Here is a 20,247-nt window from a genome sequence, read left to right on the forward strand (position 1 = left end):
TCTACAGGTAATAGAACAATTATTCGATCTATGCTCATAAAACACCTGATAAATAAATCAAAAATAAAGAATAAAGCATAAATTGGTAGAGCTAAAAATTAAATAAAATAAAAATAAAAACCAAATTGTAAAAGTAATTTCACAAATAACAATTAAGGTAACAGTCCTTGACAATAGCGCAAAAAACTTGAAAGGATTTGTAACGTGTTTACACAAGTGTACATAGTCGTTCAAGTAATAAGTAAGTAAAAATGAGTTATCATCTCCATAGGGATTGCACAAGCTTAAACAATTATTTGAAAAATTATAATTATCAATTTGATGTGAAAAACTTAATAAATTTGGATAGTGATGATTAGATTAATTAAATGCAAGAGTGATCCCTAATGCAATTTCTAATCTAAATGCAATTTACTTAAGTGTATGAATGAAGGCTTTAGCAACAAAAACAACCAACTTTAAATGAGCTAGGATAATTATATTAATTAATTCAATGTACTTTCATCATGCTAACATGTTTGGAATTACTTCCATGATAACTCGGTCTCTTAGATGAAGGATTTCTTAATTAAATATGCATGTTACTGATCATATTAGACGAAGGATTTCTTAGTATTTATGCAAGGTCATAGGGACATTTACGTTTGAAAAAGTTTAATTACATAAACCTAAAAACCATGCAAGATAATAGAGATAACTAAATATATTATGATCCTTAACTTAGTCAGTTTTAATGACCTAAATTAAGCATTGCACTTTTCAATTATGCGTCTACTAGTCGTCGCCTGGGTAGGATCGCTTAGCTAATTTGAGTGCACCCAATCACGTATGAATGAAATGCATCATGATATTAATTGAAAACATAATTTACTGAGGCACAAAACATGTTAACATGAATTAAATAAATCTCATTGACTTAATATAATTATCCTAATAGGCAGGAATTAAAACTTCATAGTTGATGTCAAAAACATAAAACTCAAAGAAAACTATTAAAATAAATAATCAAGAGGAAATAGTAGACTCAGTTTAGCAGCCTTTTAGATCTATTCTGATTGATGTACTCAACTCTGCTCAGTTCATCAACCTTTCGGATCTATTCTGATTGAAGCACTCCTCTATTTTGATTGAAGCTTCTTTTGCTAAGGATTTAGAAGGTAGCCGAGTAGAGAGTGCTTTTGACAATGCTTTTGAGGCTAAAGATGGGAGAAGGGATGGACTACTATACAAGGGAATAAGGGGAAAAGAAATTAAGAGACAACAAGAGTGAGTGTGAGAGGAATGTTGAGTGACGAGGGATAATTTAAAAGTGAGGGATGGCAAGGTATTTATAGGTGAAGGTAAGGGTTTGAATTTACTAAAAATAAGTTTAAATTCCCTTCCTTCCCTCTCTTATGTGGGCAACCATGCTTCAAGGAAAAGAGATGACCAAGTCTTCTCAATTTGAATTTGAATTTCAAGCTAAAAATAGCTATGTAGTGGATGATTTCAACAGAAATGTTGTTAAGCTGAATTTTGATTATTTTTCAAATTCAAGGACCTTTAATTAAATATCCGGAAACATATTTTAGGTAGCCATCTTCAAGTGCCAAAATTGGGCTTTTATTTCCCCTTGCTGGATGATTTTTTCAATCCAATAACTTAGTACACATATCAATCTTTTATCACCTTTCTTTACTGGGTCAAGTAGTCAAACTTATGCCCAAAATTGCATGGTATTGTCATCCACGTGGATAATTTGTGCATGATCATCTTTTATTTATTTAAATCATGTCTCCAATAGCCTACCTACATAGTGAAAAATACATACATTAATAAATTAACATGAATTCATATAAAATATGCATGAAAATCATGTAATTAACCATAATTTCACGTACTTACCAAATTCATGTCCAAAATTACTAATTAAGTAATATTCACTTATTTCAATAATAATTACTCAAAATAAGCACATTTATTAAGCAAAAAGGTGGTAAAAATATATAGAAAAACCCTATATAATTTCGAGTTTACAATACACAATGAAGGGCATGTGGTGAGGGTGGCGGTGCTGAGGCCGCCGATGCCGCCGAGGCTGGTTCTTGCATGGGCCGTGAAGATGGGCCCATCTTGCCACCCCTTAGATTTAAAGGGGCCCATCGTGACCTACTCGTATGGGGATGCTGGTGCCTCTTCTCTTCGATCAACAAATACGGCTTGCCATGGATCCTAAACCATTGTATGTAACTCGGATTGCATGCTAACTTCATAACGAGAATTATGTTGCGAGTACGTAAAAAATCATACTGATTATTCAACATCTCGATGTATTGTGAGTGGAATATTGACCAATTCGTATCTGGTCACTGTAAGTCGATACGATGTAGATCATCAAGCTCCTGAGGTGCCATGGGAATCGATTGCCAGAATTTGAACTATCACAACACTCTATCTACTTCGTGCATCTCGATGGTAGCGTATACTACAAATGAGATGTTAACGTGCCATGCGTTGGGATTCACAAAGAATTCCTTAGGAATCACTGCTTGAATTGTCTAGTCCTTGTTTGTTGTTCATTCAAACTATATGCATGTGATGAAACATTAGTTATATATATACTACTAAATAGTAAATACGAAATCGATTACGTTATGTTAGAAAAATTACTTTTATGGTAACTTTCAGGCATATTCTCAATAGGTAAGGGTAGAGAGTTGAATCATAAATTTATGGTTTCATATTCTACTCTATGATACCTTTACAACGGTATATGATATGCTCAAAATGGTTGAGTGATGAATGAGAAATTTATGCTCAAAGTAAGCTACTTGAAAATATTGTTGAGGAAAAGTAAAAGCTTAGATCCCACATTGGTTAAATACCAAGTGTGAGATGTGTTTATATATGTCAACTCTCTTGAAGGTTAATTGATTGACTAAGCTTGTAACCCTGCCTCGTGCACAGGGGGTGCAGGTCCAAACTTTTCGGGCTTGGGGTGCACCCGCACAACATGGGCGATGTGAAATGTCCGGACCGGTCGAGCCCAAATGGGCCTGCGAGCACAAATTTATTTTCCGCAGCAGATATAATCTGCTTATATAAGGATACTTATCTTATTGATTTGTGTAACACCCCAAATCTGGCCTAGAAGTTAGGCTCGAATTTGGCGTGTCACATTGAAGTGTTTTTCAAAAACCATGTTTTCATTGAAAACCCTTCTTGAAATTTTAAACTTCTTGCCATTTAAAACTTGTACAAAACCTCAGTTAGTGTTTGTTTATTTTCAATCGAGGTTTATTAAAAATTTATTACCTTCAAAACCTTATTATTGCGGAAGCTGAATTTAAAACAAATGATTTACGAAAATGTGATATTTAAAAATTGAGGTGCGAAAACGTAATGTTAAAAAACAATTATTGATTTGGAAAACAATGTTCTACTTCTAGTAGATATAAACCACAATCACATCAAATCCCAAATTTAAAATCCAGAAATTATAGAGGCCTTATTACAACCTGAATCAAAATAAAATTGCTGAAGTAAATGAGCAAAACATAATAAAACATGTGCAGTTGTGTGGCCCTTTCCGAGTCCCTCGTAGCTCGAATCTGCCTAACGCTGGAATTACATGCAGGTTAGGCGAAAGGGTGAGTTCTGAAACTTCGGTGTGTAATGCCCTATCATTCGATCGATAATATAAGCGATATGATGCAGGCTCGAGCCCTTTTCAATGTGAATACAAACCCAATACAGTGACAAAATCAGTAATTGAAATGCAACAATGCAATCATGCAACGCATCCCAATCCAGCCAACACACCAACTGTACCAACCAACACACAATGTGGGGATAAAATCGACCTACCCAGCCAACACACCAATATCAACACTGGTTGTGGCACTAATCAGTATCGCAGCAAAGCTGCCAGTAACCAAAATGGCTAAGAGCTGTAAACATGTTAGCTATAAGTTATTAACAGAATGGCTACAAGCCATAAGTACAGTAATATGATTGGCACAGAGCCATCAGTAGTAGTAATATGATTGGCACACAACCATCAGTAATGGTAATATGACTGGCACAAAGACATCAATAGCATCGCAGCAAAGCTACCAGCAACAGTATCGCAACAAAGCTGCCATTAACAGTATATGTGGCCAAGCCACCAGTAATAGTGATTATGGCAGAGCCACTAGTACAGTACTTCCTCCATAACAGAATTCCAACCCCATGCAGTATGTCGTGTATGTAGAATGCCATGCTCAGAATCGGTCATACAAATCATAGACAAATCAGTCATTTACATCACGGACAAATCAATCATTTAACCCTGAGGGGAAAAATAGTCATTTTACCCATTGGGGGTATATCGATCAATTAACCTAACAGAAGTATTACAGTCATTTTACCTACAGGGTGATAGAGGATCACACGCGGACCAAGATCGAGTTGTCAAGTCACGGGAAAAGTCTTACGAAACAGCAAAACTAATTTAGAGTCAATTAGATCTGAAATGAAAATAACAAAAAATAAAAGAACAGCCAATAATTAAAACACTTATAGATAGCTAATCTTGGAAGCCAAGAACAAGAAATTGAATTCAAGAAAGGTCCCAAACAGCCGAATCTGAAAAGAAGAACCCAAAAATTAGCAAATCAGATTTAAACTCAGCAGATCACGAAATCAAATAGATCTAGGGTTTGGACGGCAATAAAGAGGGGTTCTGTGAAATCAAAACGTTTCTTATTGTCCAAGGTTGGTGCCGAACAGATTCTTGAAGGTTGAACAGGGCTGGAGACGCAACAAGAGAGTTTAAACAAGTTAGATAATGCAATTGACACAAGCAAAAAATTAAAAGATTGAACAGTAAGAAAAATAAAGATAAAGTCCTAAGAAGCCTTGAAATCGAGAAAGATTTCACAACTCCCTTCCAACGGCTCTAATCTCCCCTCCAATGAAGAACAATGGCATGAAGAAGGCTGAAGATGGCTCCCACAATAAAAAAGATTGTTAAAACTCCTTCTAAAGAAAACTCAAGAGAAAATTCTTGGAGAACTCAAAGAGAATTTTTACTCAACAAAAAAAATCTGATTTCAAATGTATTCTTCAAGTATAATGTGTATAAGGGTGGCTGGCCAAGCCATACATATAGGCCTTCTAACTATTTTCCTAGTCCTAATAGGAAAACTAAAAAAAAAAACTAATTTTTTTTTTACTTTCAAGGGGAAATTTGGCCAAGGACTTTAAATGGGCCTCTTGGACTGAATTTTTACATAGAAATTTATTCATAAAGTCTAAAAATTAAAACTAAGTATTTAAAGAATTAAAACTTAACAAATTGGGCCACTTTGACAATTTGGTCTGATTTTCAACTAAGTCTAATTTAAATTTCTTGATTGGGCTTGGAACATCTTATTGGGTCGTTTCTTCAAGCATTTGGGCTTGTAATCCGTTCTCTTCTGAAATTGGTTCGTTGATGCTCGTAACTGAGATCCAATGCGCCTTAGCTGCAAGATTCAGTTTCTTGGACCAAGATTTCCAAGATTTGAAATCTTGATTTTCTTGATTCTTGAAATCGCTCAAAACAGCAAAATTGGACCAAGATTCAGTTTCTTGATTTTCTTGAAAACACGAAAGTGAATCTTGATTTTCTTTTTTCTTTGTGTAGGCATCTAAGGCCTTGCTAATAAATTATTGAATGGTTCCATTTAGTTTTGAACGCATTTGTCTGGCCATTGACCTCGTTATTGGGCCTTGTGGTAATTTGAGCCCATCACGTCTTTGAGCTTGAATTGGGCCTTTGTGACTCGTATCATTCCCCCTTCCTCAAAAAGATTTGTCCTCGAATCTGAAAAATCAAATGGACTCGACTTTCCTCGATCGAACGGGACTAATGGCAATTGAGTCCACTGAAAAGAATAGCCATGAGTGAGTAAATAGCAACGCAAACATACTTGTAGTCCAATCATAAGCATAACAAAACAAGTATAACGCATGCGAATGGACAGATTCAGATAACCATGCAAATAAGCTAATTTACTCGCCAATGCCTCGCCAAATATTTGAAACAAATATGGACATGCTTTAAAGCATTCAATCATCTCAAATTGTTTCCACAAACCATGAATAAATCGGAAGTAATAAATCAAATGGTAAACGTAATCGTCACAAGTAGGTATTTGAAAAGGTTCACAAAGTTGCACAATCATACCATGCATTAATCGACGGACTATAGATTCACTCACACATGCATCATAAAAATTATCAAAAACAATAATCTTTTTATCAACCATCAAAATAGATAGATCATCAATAAATAAAATAGGACAGTCAAACACGTTTCGATCTAAGTGTTTTACAAAAATTAAATCATCAACTCGATCTTTGCCAATATCCGAGGAGTACAAAGGTGTTTCAAAAGTTTCAAGCATCTTACCTTTATAAGCAGAAGAATAAGGGCTGATTTTACCTTTTCCATTTAGTACAAACCTTCGCTCATCGGGGGCATAGTGTAGTCGAAGCTCCGTTGTTGAGTTAACCTTTACCAAATGGAACTCAAACTTCATGTATAACCACAAAAACTGTTTAAGGCACGAATATAAATTGAAAAAAAATTTGGCAAATTTCGTTACCTTATTCAAAAACAAAGAATCAAAACAATAGAAAGTATTTGCACACAATAGATGATGCTTGATTTTCCAACAAAATATACCAAAAGCAGTTAGGGTTTAAAACACGATTTTGATTAGTCATGCCGAAGTGTAACAAAGATTTCATTAAACCAATCAAGTTAAACCATGAGGATTTTTGCATACATACCAACATACATTCAAAACTTTTTTTATTCTCCAAAACAGATTTGCACAAATTCGCGGATTTTACACAAGGCAAATCAAGAGAATAACAACTCATGCTTCCTTTCGTAATGACTTCATCAACCACAATCGAAGAATAACAATTAATCGGATCAAAATGAGGGGATCTTTTAAGAACTAAGTCACCAAAAGTTTTATCAATAATTTTCAAATCTGCACGGGACTCGGTTGCTAAAATTTCCTTACCTCGCTTACCTTCGGGCTCATGTAGTGTGATTTCATCTTCAACCTTGCCTATGTTGATCGTATAAAAGCGTCTTTCATTAGAAATGTATTGAAGTTGAAAGTTATCTTTTGGTCTTACGGGAACCTGAAAAGTAGCAACACAAGAAAAAATCATATATTGGTTAGTGGAAACATTCCTCACTACCCTTTCCTTGTCTTTTTCTTTTGTTTCTTTTTCTAACTCATTTTCTCTTCTTTCTTCAATTTCTTTTTCAATTTTCCTGTTTGTTTCATTTTCACTCTCAATCTCTTTTTGCTCTTTTTCATTCTCTTTTTCTTTTTTTATTTCTTTTTCTGTCTTCCTTTCATTACAAGATAGAGATGTTACAAATGAATTAGAACGAAAAGACTCTCGTTGGGTATGTACGGGATGACTTACATACGAAAAATGATCACCTTTTTGAAATTATTCTCAGTGGATGAGTTCTTTCGGGCATACGGAGGATTATTTGTGATTTCTTGTTCGTCACCTTGGAAAACTTCACACTTGAAACTTGCTTTGCATCGTCTTGAATTTCTCGTTGAATTGGAATCATGATATGAATCTCTTCTCGAATATTCGTTGGATGTTTGCGTTCTTGGCACTCTCATTTTTGTCCTTTCACTTGAATTAAGTTGTCCTCGTTGGGCTCTTTTCTCCACTCGATCCAATCGCATCTCATTGATAGTAGCACTCAATGTTCGAAGTATGGCATTTGTTTGTTTGAGTCAGCAACTGCTTAAGTCTAACTTCTTTGGATCTCTTTAAACTTATCATGGACATCATTATGGTCATCATCAACTTGACCAATTCTATGCATCTTATTTTTTTCTTTTGGAATACCTGCAAAACAAACACTCAACACTCGAAAAAACAAAAAAACAAAATTAACAAACCTCACCGTTAATCACTCAAAAAGGAAAATCAAATTCTCAAAGAGGTAGACTTCAGTGTTGTGAGTTCTTTAGTAGAGTCTATATCAATCAATTAGAAAGTGGATGAACCGTAACTACCAAATAATCCTAATTGCACTAGGGGTCCAAAAAAGTGACGAGACACCAATTGATTTGTGTCGCACCGAGGAAGAATTGTGCACACTTTTAAATCCTACTAACACAAGAAACAAGAAGGTTTTAGATAGTGTAAATGAAGAATAAAGGAAAAACAAATGAAAACCTACAGCTAAGAATCAATAAAAATTGCTGAAACCCAAAAACCCGAAAAACTGCAGAGTAACTTGACAACTTCGTTCGAGGTGTTCCCGATCTCCAAAAATCGCAAAATTTAAACTGGAATGTCCTTAAATATTTTATATTTTATCTGGAAATTTTTGGCACTAAACTCAACCCGCTGAATATTTTTTTAATTTTTTTGTTGATTTCGTAATTTTCAATTTTTTTGACTTTTTCTACTGATTTTTTTGCAGAAAATATTTTTTAATAATCTATCACAGTGCCACAAATATGCATATAAAATTTCAGACCAATCGGAAAATTTTTACCCACTCAAATGAATTTCTTTCCAAAATTTTTTCTTGGTAAAAACTGTTGTTTGCTGTTTTTAAAAGGAGATCAGTTTAGAAATCAACCAAGAATACCCAAAAAGCCCAAAATCTTATATCAAATGATAGAGAGTTGCGCGCGGACCAACATCGAGTTGTCAAGTCAAGGTAAAAATCCTACGAAAGCTCTAAACGCTTGGATCTGAAACGAAACGCAAAACTAATTTAGAGTCAATTAGATTTGAAACGAAAACAATCAAACAATAAAAGAACGGCCAAGAATTAAAACACTTATAGATAGCTAATCTTGGAAGCCAAGAACATGAAATTGAATTCAAGAAAGGTCCCAAACAGCCAAATCTGAAAAGAAGAACCCAAAAATCAGCAAATTAGATTTAAACTCAGCAGATCACAAAATCAAATAGATCTAGGGTTTGGACGGCAATAAAGAGGGGTTTTGTGAAATCAAAACGTTTCTTGTTGTCCAAGGTTGGTGCCGAATAGATTCTTGAAGGTTGAACGGGGCTAGAGACGCAACAAGAGAGTTTAAACAAGTTAGATAATGCAATCGACACAAGCAAAAAATTAAAAGATTGAACAACAAGAAAATTAAAGATAACGTCCTAAGAAACCTTGAAATCGAGAAAGATTTCACAACTCCCTTCAAACGGCACTAATCTCCCCTCTAATGAAGAAAAATGACATGAAGAAGGCTGAAGATGGCTCCCACAATCAAAAAGATTGTTAAAACTCTTTCTAAAGAAAACTCAAGAGAAAATTCTTGGAGAACTCAAAGAGAATTTTCACTCAACAAAACAAATCTAATTTCAAATGTATTCTTCAAGTATAATGTGTATAAGGGTGGCTGGCCAAGCCATACATATAGGCCTTCTAACTATTTTCCTAGTCCTAATAGGAAAACTAAAAAAAACCTAATTTTTTTTTACTTTCAAGGGGAAATTCGGCCAAGGACTTTAAATGGGCCTCTTGGACTGAATTGTTACATAGAAATTTATTCATAAAGTCTAAAACTTAAAATTAAGTATTTAAAGAATTAAAACTTAACAAATTGGGCCACTTTGACAATTTCGCCTGATTTTCAACTAAGTCTAATTTAAATTTCTTGATTGGGCTTGGAACATCTTATTGGGCCATTTGTCCAAGCATTTGAGTTAGTAATCCGTTCTCTCCTAAAATTGGTTCGTTGATGCTCGTAACTGAGATCCAATGTGCCTTAGCTGCAAGATTCGGTTTCTTGGACCAAGATTTCCTGATTCTTGATTTTCTTGATTCTTGAAATCTTGATTTTCTTGATTCTTGGACCAAGATCCAATGTGCCTTAGCTGAAATCTTCATTTTCTTGATTCTTGAAATCGCTCAAAACAGCAAAATTAGACCAAGATTCGGTTTCTTGATTTTCTTGAAAACACGAAAGTGAATCTTGATTTTCTTTTTCATTCGTGTACGCATCTAAGGCCTTGCTAATAAATTCTTGAATGGTTCCATTTAGTTTTGAACGCATTTGTCTGGCCTTTGACCTCGTTATTGGGCCTTGTGGTAATTTGACCCCATCACGTCTTTGAGCTTGAATTAGGCCTTTGTGACTCGTATCACAGGGGCATCATGGTTATTTTACCCTAATGGGTTATTACGGTCGTTTTACCCATCGGGGGTATTTTGATAATTTTACCCTTTGGGGTATTTCAGTAATTGTACCCTTTGAGGGTATTTTGGTAATTTTACCCTTCGAGGGTATTTCGATAATTTTACCTTTGAGGGTATTTCTATAATTTTACCCTTCGAGGGTATTTCGATAATTTTACCCTTCAAGGGTATTTCGGTAATTTTATGGCCCAACCCTATGGAAACGCCCATGGAGATCTCAGTAGTCTAACGCCCAATCTCGTTGGCTCAGTTTTCTCGCACGAGCGATTGTACGCTCATGTGGCCTCGATTGTCGTAGTTTCGTCTTTTCGACTTTTGTCGATTCGTAGTTGAGAGGGTGTGATTGCATGCGTAAATCCACAGACGCCGAACCCAACTTCGATCGAGCGAAGAAGAACAGTTCGCTTACTTAGGTATTCGCCAACCCTCGTCCCTTTACAAGATACCAATAACGCGCGAGAGAGTGACCACCCAAAGGCAAGACCCACGATAGGCCCCCAAGGGATGGGAGGATTCAGCAATTAGAGAAAATAAAAGAGGAAAAGTTGTCTAGAAGAGAAACCGACAAGATGAGGAGGAAACATAAAAGAAGAGGTGGAAGAAGGGTGATGTGGCCACAGGGATTTGGGAAAAGAAATTCGGCACTAGCAAAGTCCTGTTTCAGCAAAACTCCTCCTCTCCACAAATCTCTCAACTTATCACTCCACCGAATTCTCCTCAACTCCCTCCATGACCAGTTCAAACTTTCTTCCGTAGTATTCCACTCCAACTCTGCCACTTACACGACTCAAGCAGCAAAATAACAATCCATTGCACAACCCAAGACTTGAAACTCAGACCTCACAGTATACAACACACCACATTGCCACTAGACCACAAGCTCTTTTTGTGTTATAAAACAAACAATATTATTGATAAAGCCTATAAACCAGTGTCCAAATTCATTTTAGGGAAAAACTAAAAATTTTTCCAAGACCAAGACTTGAACCCAAACTCCCTTATAACCTTAATGACGCCACAACCACTAGACCACATGCTTTCTTATGACATTTTTTACACAATAATTTAAAAGGCCTACATCCAAGCATCCAAGGTTTTATCCACTTAAAACCAAAATTTTTGCTAAAGCCCAGATTTGAACCTAGGACTTTTCCAATTCTTCTCAAGACCCTTAACCACTAAAGCAGACATACTTTTGTGTCATTTCCTAGCTCACATAAACTTTTATGCTCAACTTCCTAACCATTCCCTTGCTCAAGGCCCAATACTTCTAGGCCCAAATTTCGGGGCGTTACAATTTGATTCCAATAAATTTGATTAAAATTTTTAAACAAATTGACTTAATGGCAAATTTTGTGGATATTTTTTCGAAAATTCAAACATTTTCCATGCCTATAAAAGGCTACGATTTCTGAAGGGTTTTTTTACAAGAAAATGCTCTCTGATATTTTTCTCTTACCAAAACTCTGTTGCTCTCAAAACTCTACCTTTTTCCTCTTCATATTTTCAAACATTCCGGTGATAGAAAAAGACATTTTTCATTCGTTGATTGTTGTAGAGGTGCTACTACTATGATAACTGCTGTTGTTGTATCCTGGGAGACATTCGACCAACGTTACTCCAAGTACCGTAGGGGCGGTCGAATCTATCTTAAGGAAACTGTGTTTCATAGGCCTCAACGTTTCGTAAAATGTTTTTTTTTGTATTCAATAAATTAATTATAAAGCATTCTATTTATATTTTATTTCATATGTGTTTATTTATAATTAATTTATTTTTTCCCTAACATATTTTGTCTAACGCGTTATTTTTATATTGTTCAAAATTAAATAAATACATACATTCGTTTCTGATCGTTGATCCAATAGAAGCTGTATATCTTCAAACTTGGTAGGTAATCTCACATGACTCGGGGCATGGTTCCACCTATTTAAATAACTTATTAGCATAATAATTTATATTAAATCAATTTAATAATAGTAATCTGTACTAAATTTTACCTTGTTACAAGTGGGAATGCATATAGGTAGTCCACTCGAGGACATAAAAATGGGAGGCGGTATCAAGCACATGATTGTAGTAGTAAAAGACAACCACCAATTTTGATTTTTTCTAGTTTTATTGCCCGACATATCTCCCGATACAATGTCGCCAACACTGCGGGCCTCCAATTCAGTTTGCTAGCTTGTCTAAAGTCGACGAGTTTTAGCAGCCACCTTAGATTTACAAAGTTTCGTGACTTATCAGGCATCAGAATACCCCAAAAAATTAGCGTATCGTGCTCTTCTTTCTTTTGTTGAATCCTCCACCAGCTTTGCAAAATTATTTCGTAACCAGGCAATTTTGGTTCGTCCTCCGATAATCATCTCTGGTACCACACCTAAAAGTTTGTAACAGACGATCCCTCAATTAGTAGACTGAACAAACCCGATGGCTATTGATCCGTCCACGGGTAACCCCAACTATAATTGCATGTCCTCTAGAGTGATAGTACACTCACTGCATAAAAGATGGAATGTGTGCGTCTCTGGTCTCCACCAATCCACCTCCCCACCAACGCACATATGAGCTTCGGGTCCAACTTACACCCCCGTCCTAAGTAGGTCATGTGGAAAAAACCAGCTTTCCTTAAGTATGTTTTGATCAACGGTGATGGAAGAACGGGTAGATTATGAATATAGCATTACAAAATTTGATCTTCTACCTAGTTACATAAAAAAAGTTATAAAAAATATTAAGTTCAATTATAACTATAAAATTAAAAAATTAAAAAAATAAAAATAAAAATTTATTCTTACCATTTGCAATTGATTGACGAAGATGTACTTGTCATCAAGACAGATTAAAGACCCGACCATTGCTAAATTAAACGCAAACAAATTTTTAATAAATATACTATTTCTTGGAACTACTAAAAAAATAAGAAAAATATTAACTTAGATAAAAATAGAATTTAGGAGAATAATTTGAGAGCTTTTTGAGAATTGTGAAAAATTTGAGAAATTAGGAGAGAATTTGTGAGAATTATGTGCGAAAAAATGTGTGTGGGGGGTTTATAGTTTATTTTGGATCGTTGGGGGTCCAACAACTAGTTCAAATAGCTATTGGAGTTGATCGTTGGCGCACGGGCAAAGGGCACCCATATGGACGCCTTTTACAAAAATGCTTCAACATCAGCGCGTTTTATTTGACATCAATGAAAAAAGCATTGAGCTAGACGCATTTTTCTACGTTTCCCATGAAAACGATGCCAACTCAGTGCATTTTTGTAAAAACGAACCATTCCCGTCATTTTTGAAAAAACTATCCCATTTTTGTAATTTTTTTAAGAAAAGGGATCTTTCTGGTCAATTGGTCCTTTAGTTTCTCTGTTTTAAAAAAGTATTTTAAGTAGATAAAATGTCTATATATAATGTTGTAAAGTAAATAATATATATTTAAATGTTCAAAATTTTTAGCTTAACAATGATCATTCTCTTTTGAGTAACCTAGAAAGTTGTTTTAATAGTTACCATAATTCTAGTTATATGAATAATGGATCGAAAAATGAGGAGCCCCACTATTATTTTACCTTATATGATAATGATACTAACTATGGTTGGAATAATCACATTAATAGTTGTATTGACTCTTATCTTCGTTCTCAAATCTGTATTGGTCGTTCCATTTTAAGTGATAGTGACAATTTCAATGATAATTTATTTATAATTACATTTGCGGCAAATGTGGAAAGAGTTTGGAAGAATGGAGACACCCATTAGTGGTATCTTTATATCCTTTCTGGGTATCTGATATCCACCCTTCAAAGGAGATCCTAAGGCTCGACACTACCCGAGGTGTCACGATATCCACTTTTGGGTATCGCGACATCGCTTTCGGCAAGGAGACAAACTTGGTGAAAAAGGGTAGTGAGTGTCCACCTGATCCACCAATCACCTAAGGCCCATGTAGGGGCATTTTTGGCAACAAAAAAAATCAGATGATAGCTTAAAACAACCAAAATTGGCTAAGGAGGAGAGGCACTGTAACGCCCTAAAAATGTATATTTTTGTTTTTGTAAAAATATGATACAAATATTTGTATGCTTCAGTGGTTAAGTGTTCTAGGTGTGTTTGTGAGGTCCCAAGTTCAAGCCATGCCTTTGGCGAAATTTTGAAATTTTTCTGAATAAAACCTTACTCTTTGTAACACCCCAAACCCGACCTAGACTTTACGGCCAAATCTAACATGTCACATAGAAGGGTTTTATGAAATCCAAGTCTAATAGGGAAATCCGCTCAGTAAAATCCAGTTAGTTCTTAATTCTTAACAATATTTTAAACACACCACACAGGTTATTTTGAAGCTACTACATTGAAGGTTATTTTAAAGTTGAAAATACGTGTTTGTTATGAAAAACAGTGTTTGTTGTGAAAACTTATTTGAATCCGTTAAGTAGTTTAAAATAAGCAAATAAAAGCCAATTAAAGGAAAATTAAAATACTAGAGGCTTTATTACATCAAAATCACCCCCAAAGTAAAGTTTAAATATCTGGTCTAGAATTAAATATTAACGAACGTGTGGTCACCTCCGTGTCCCTCGCAGCTCCAAATCATCTAAGGCTGGGGATTACCTGCACTGTCAGAAGGAAAGGGTGAGTTACGAGAACTTAATGTGTAATCCCCTATCATGCGATAACAGACTAGACCCGAGCCCTTTTAGTATCAATATGGGCCTTAGCCCAATACAATATCAGTATAGTGCGAGCCTTAACCCAATATAGAAATAGTTTGGGCCAAAGCCTGTTATAGTATCAGTATAGTCCAAGTATGCAAACCCATCCCAATCCAGCCCAACACACCACCCGTACCAACCCTACACACCATGCGGGGACAAAGTCGACCCACCCAGCCCACACACCAATATTGTAGCATAACTGCCAGTAATAATATCACAAGAGAGTGCCAAGATCAAGATATGTGGCAAAGGCACGATGTCGATATGAGTGTGGCAGAGCCACCAGAAACAGTACTTCCTCCATAACAGAAACCCAACCCATGCAGTATGTCATGTCATAAATTATAAGTGTATGCAATATGTCATACTCAGTAACAGTCAAATAAATATCATAAAACATACGATGTACATAGCATAAGGTCATAACAATCATCTAATCTCCTAATAGTATAACAGTTATTCTACCCTTCGAGCGTATTTTGGTAATTTACCCTCTGAGGGTATTTCGATAATTTTTACAGCCTAAGGGAACGCCCATGGAGGCCTCTACCATCCAACATCCAGTTTCTTGGGCTCAGTTTTTCGCATGAGCGGTTGCATGCTCATGTGGCCACGGTTGTCAGGTTTTCAGCTTTTCAGCTTTTGCCGATCCGCAGTAAAGATGGTGTGGATACACACCTGATACGTAATGAATAGAATATCCCAAGCATGATCAACCTTGACCGGCAGTTATGCGATTACTCCACTTAGATCGCTAGTTGAGAAAGATCAACCCTTCCTTCTCGATTTATTGCTCATAAGACAGATTAATACAAGGCTTGAATTGATGCCCAAAGTCTAAAGAATTAGTGTTAGAGTAGATTGGGTATTCGGTCAACATTACAAAACAAGCCTACTTACCCCGCACAATATTTGGCCAAAGTGATATTCAAAGAAAGAAGGCAGACATGTGCAGAGAAGCAAGGCAGTCGACGCTCCACCGATTATCAAAGACTATCATCCAAAAGTTTCAAAAATAACAAAACAAGATTTGTGTCATTCAGTCTATATTGGAAAAACAAAGAGGCAAAAGAGAGGAAAAAAAGATGCAGGATTCGGCTTACCACTGTGTTATGAATAAAAGAAGAGATCGCCGACCATTTTCAAACTAATAGGCTAAGTAGAGTGAGAATAGAAAATAGAAAGTCGGCCATTTAGACCAAGAGAAAAGAAGAACAGTTGCGAAAAGGTGAAGGAGAAAGAAGAGAGAGAGAGAAGTGAATTTGACTGAAAGAGAAATAACAGAAAAGAACCTGAAAGGTACCGAGAGGTACTTCACTTACTAGGTATCGTCTAGGGTAATAAATGATGCTACAACACCAAAGAACAAATCGGCCAGAGAGAAAAAGAAGTAAACGAAAATGTCAAAAAGAAAAAACCCAAACAAGGACTATACCCAAAAGGCATCTCTACCGAAAATCTGAGTAGATACACACCCAATTCGATACATATCTCCTTTCAATCCAACTTCTTGATTCACTCCACCAATCTTTCCATAAACCTCTCTATAACTTGCTCCCACAATCTCTCCATGACCAATTCAACCCCTCTCCCCTCAGACTTCTACTGCAACACAAACTCTCGCCGGCCTAGCTGCAAAATAAATGCCCCATATGCTGCGCCAATACTTGAAACTCAGACCCTCTTGCCACACTTGTAATGCCTCCACCAATGCACCACTAGGCTTTTTGTGACTTAAGGTAAGCAAAATAATTAATAAGACCTAGGTGCAATCGTCCAGATCCTTTTAAGAGTAAAATTTAAAAATTCTGCAAAAGCCAAGACTCGAACCCAGGCTTCTCAAACACTCCCAAACACACCCAAATCACTTAGCCATTAAAGCAAACAAACAATTTTTCAAAACATACAAAAATTAAAAACTAGAATTTTAGGGCGTTACACTCTTGTTAAGTAGGCTTGTATTTGTTTGGTTGTAAAAGTATAACAGAATGGGTTTGCTGGTCTGGTGGTTAGGTGGAGTGCTAATATGCTGGTGGCCTTGAGTTCGAATCCCTATGCATGCAAGGGAGTTATTTTTTATTATCTGTGTCGTGTGGGAGTTTGAAGGGAAGTAAAATGCTGAAGTGACTGAGTGAAGTTTGAACTCGGTTGTTGAGGGAATGTGGTGGACGGTTTTTGGGGAGTTTGAGAGATAGTAGGAGTGTGTTGGAATGTTTTTAGGAGAAAAATAAAGGATTAAGGGTGGTTATCGGATATTGTATCAGCCTTTTCTTATTATTTTTTTCCAAAAAAAAATCTACATGTTTTCTATCCATTCTCCCTGCCGAATTTTCCTCTACCATTTTTCTTTCTTTTTGTGTTAGCAAATCTCTTTTTCTTCCTTTTATTGTTTTGACCAAAACGTGTCTCCTTTTTCGGGATTCTGTTTGATCGCTGTGTTTTTCCCCATTTGGTAAGTGGCTTAAGTTATTGTTTTTTTGACATTTGATTACCGACTAAAGGTTGTGATTTTCTATTTTGGACATCAGACAATCGAGAAGAACAGAGTCTTCCTCGTGTCACCTCGTAATTGAAATTACTAAGGGTGTTGGGATAAGCATTGGTCGGTTGATTAGCGCTATGGTCGTTCGTATTTACATTTTAAAAACTTGTTTAAAATCTGACTCTATGTTTGGGAATGTCAATTCTAGGTTCTGGGTGTCTTGGGAGTATCTACACGTTAAACCGGAACCAGGTGTGTACCCGAAATGCAGAAAATTGGATTCGACGAAAAGCCAAAATTGCTTGCGGTTTGGACAGCAGCAGTAGGCTAATTTTGAAAAACCACCATAAATTGTGAAAATCGAATTAGAGGATTAAAAAATATAGAATTAAAGCTTATTGAGTCTAGTTTCTCATAAAAGAAACGGTGTAAGTAATGGAATTGTAAATAGTGAGATACAGTAAGTTTTGTGAGACAAGGTCAGAAAGAATTCGGGTTCCCCTATTCTGACTTTGAAAAATCATCAAATATTAGAGAAAAATAATTAGGGTTTACCATTTACATGTTTAAATTATTAATGAGTCTATTTTCAATAGAAACAAATGGTAACATCATCCAAATTTTTTACTAAGAGATAATTAATTTTTAGCAAAGATAGGTCGAAGCTGTCAAATAGCAAAACAGGGGTAAGATTGAAGATTTTACTGTACTTATTGGCTGAACCAAAAATTTTGAAAATTTTATGTAGAAAGGTATTTGAGTCAAGTTTTAAAGACATTAAGAGGACATTAATTTGGAATTCTGTAGCTCAATATATAAATAATTTAATAACAGTGACTCAGGTAGACAGTTTTGAAGGAACATATAAGTAAATAGTGAAAACATATACGAATATTTAGCTAGCACAGGTTACATTAAAAATGGACCACATGGCCAAGGCCAATTTGGGCCGATTGGGCCACACGGGCATGTGGGCCTACACGGGCAAACCACATAGGCATGTGAGCCCATTTTCACTGAATTGATTGCTAAGGTTGCACGGGTCAACCAAGTCAACTATGAACCTACTGTAGGGTCGGTAAACATCATTTAGACCCCTAATTGTATGAACTGACTGTTTGATTTATATATGTGTTGAACATGACGATAGTATGCTTGTATACTGAACTGGTAATATGTACTAATGTCCTGAGATAGCATGTCATGACTTGTATGTTGCGTTGCATGGGGTTAGGTTAATTATATTTGGAGGAAGTGTACCGAGAGGCTCTTAAGCCTAACATACTGGTAGCTCAGCTGCAAATTACTGTTTTGTGCCGCATTCAGTACTACCTGGAGTGTAGGGATGGGTGGGTTGATTTGATCCCCACATGGAGTGTAAGGTTGGACGGAGATGGTGTGTAGAGGCTGGTTGGGTAGGACTTTGTTACTGAATACTGCATGACTGCTACTGATACTGTTATGGGCTAACACCCTACCGCATATTTGATACTGTACTGAGATAGGCTAAGGCCCAAACTATTACTGATACTAAAAAAGGGCTGAGGCCCATGATTGCTTTAACTATACACTGTGATTTGCTATTGTTTGTTTTCTGTAGGATTACACACTAAGTTTTCATAAACTCACCCCTTTTATCTAAATCTGCACAGCTAATCCCCAGATCTAGACGGATCGGTGTGGCGAAGAACTCGGCAGTGACCATGGTTTTTGACTTTCATGGTTTTTAACCCATATTTACGATAATTGGTTTTATTTTTTTCTATTTTTACTGGCTAAGTTTTGGGGTTGTAATTGGATTTTCGGACTTGGGTTTTGGGTTTTAATTATCTTTACTTTATGGATTACAACTGCTAGTAGTAGGAAACCTCGGTTTCCAAAAGAAACAAATGTTTTTCATAAACACACGATTGTTTAATCTGTTTTAAAAGCTTTCGCAAACGAATAATGTTCTAAAACTATCGATTAAATGAGCAACACAATTTTGGAACTAATAAGATATTAAGATAAGGAATTCAAGGGAAATGGTTTTAACATGATGACACGGTTTTCAAACACCCTATGAAGTGACATCGCTAGATCCAGCCATAACGTCTCAGCCGGGTTTGGGGTGTTACAGACACATTAGCTTAGTTTTAGGTTTAGTTTTCTCTAGGTTTTCTCTTAGCTTTTCTGCACTTCTTTTAGGGTTTTCATTTTCTCTTCTTCTTCCTTGGTATAATTTTTTTTTTGCATTTACTTGTTCTTGATGTTCTTGATGTTAGTTAAGTTAGCTATCATTGTAGCTTAGATTTATTTACACTTTAAGATTTAGTTTAATATATTTGAATTTCTTTTACTCTGAATCTATTAAAGCTTGCTCCTTTAATTTTATTGCTTTAAATTTTCTTGTTAAATGCTTTTAGTTTCATGTTATTTCAATTTTGTGCATAAAATTCCAACTATCATATTGTTCTTATGTTTTACTTTCATGGCTATTTTGTTTTTCATTTCCATGTTAATAATTTTTTTTCAACATGAGTAGTTAAACCTCAAAAGGGGTTGGTTGGTGAAGATGTGGGTAAGCTTATTTTTGGACCAAAGAATAAATCCTAATAAATTAGACTAAATTGAATAGACCTAAAAACTTAGGAAGTGACACCCCTAAGGGAATATCGAGACAAGTGAGACTGAAAGGCAATCTTATTGTGCACCTGTTCATTAGTCCTAGATTAAAAGGTGAGATCAACTGATAGATCGTAACTAAGCCATTTAAGTCAGAAAAGTTGAGATTAAAAGATAAAATGGAGTTACTTAGTAATTTAAGCAATTTAAGTTCCT

Source organism: Gossypium raimondii, chromosome 11, assembly GCF_025698545.1.
Source record: "Gossypium raimondii isolate GPD5lz chromosome 11, ASM2569854v1, whole genome shotgun sequence".
In the NCBI taxonomy this organism is placed as follows: domain Eukaryota; kingdom Viridiplantae; phylum Streptophyta; class Magnoliopsida; order Malvales; family Malvaceae; genus Gossypium; species Gossypium raimondii.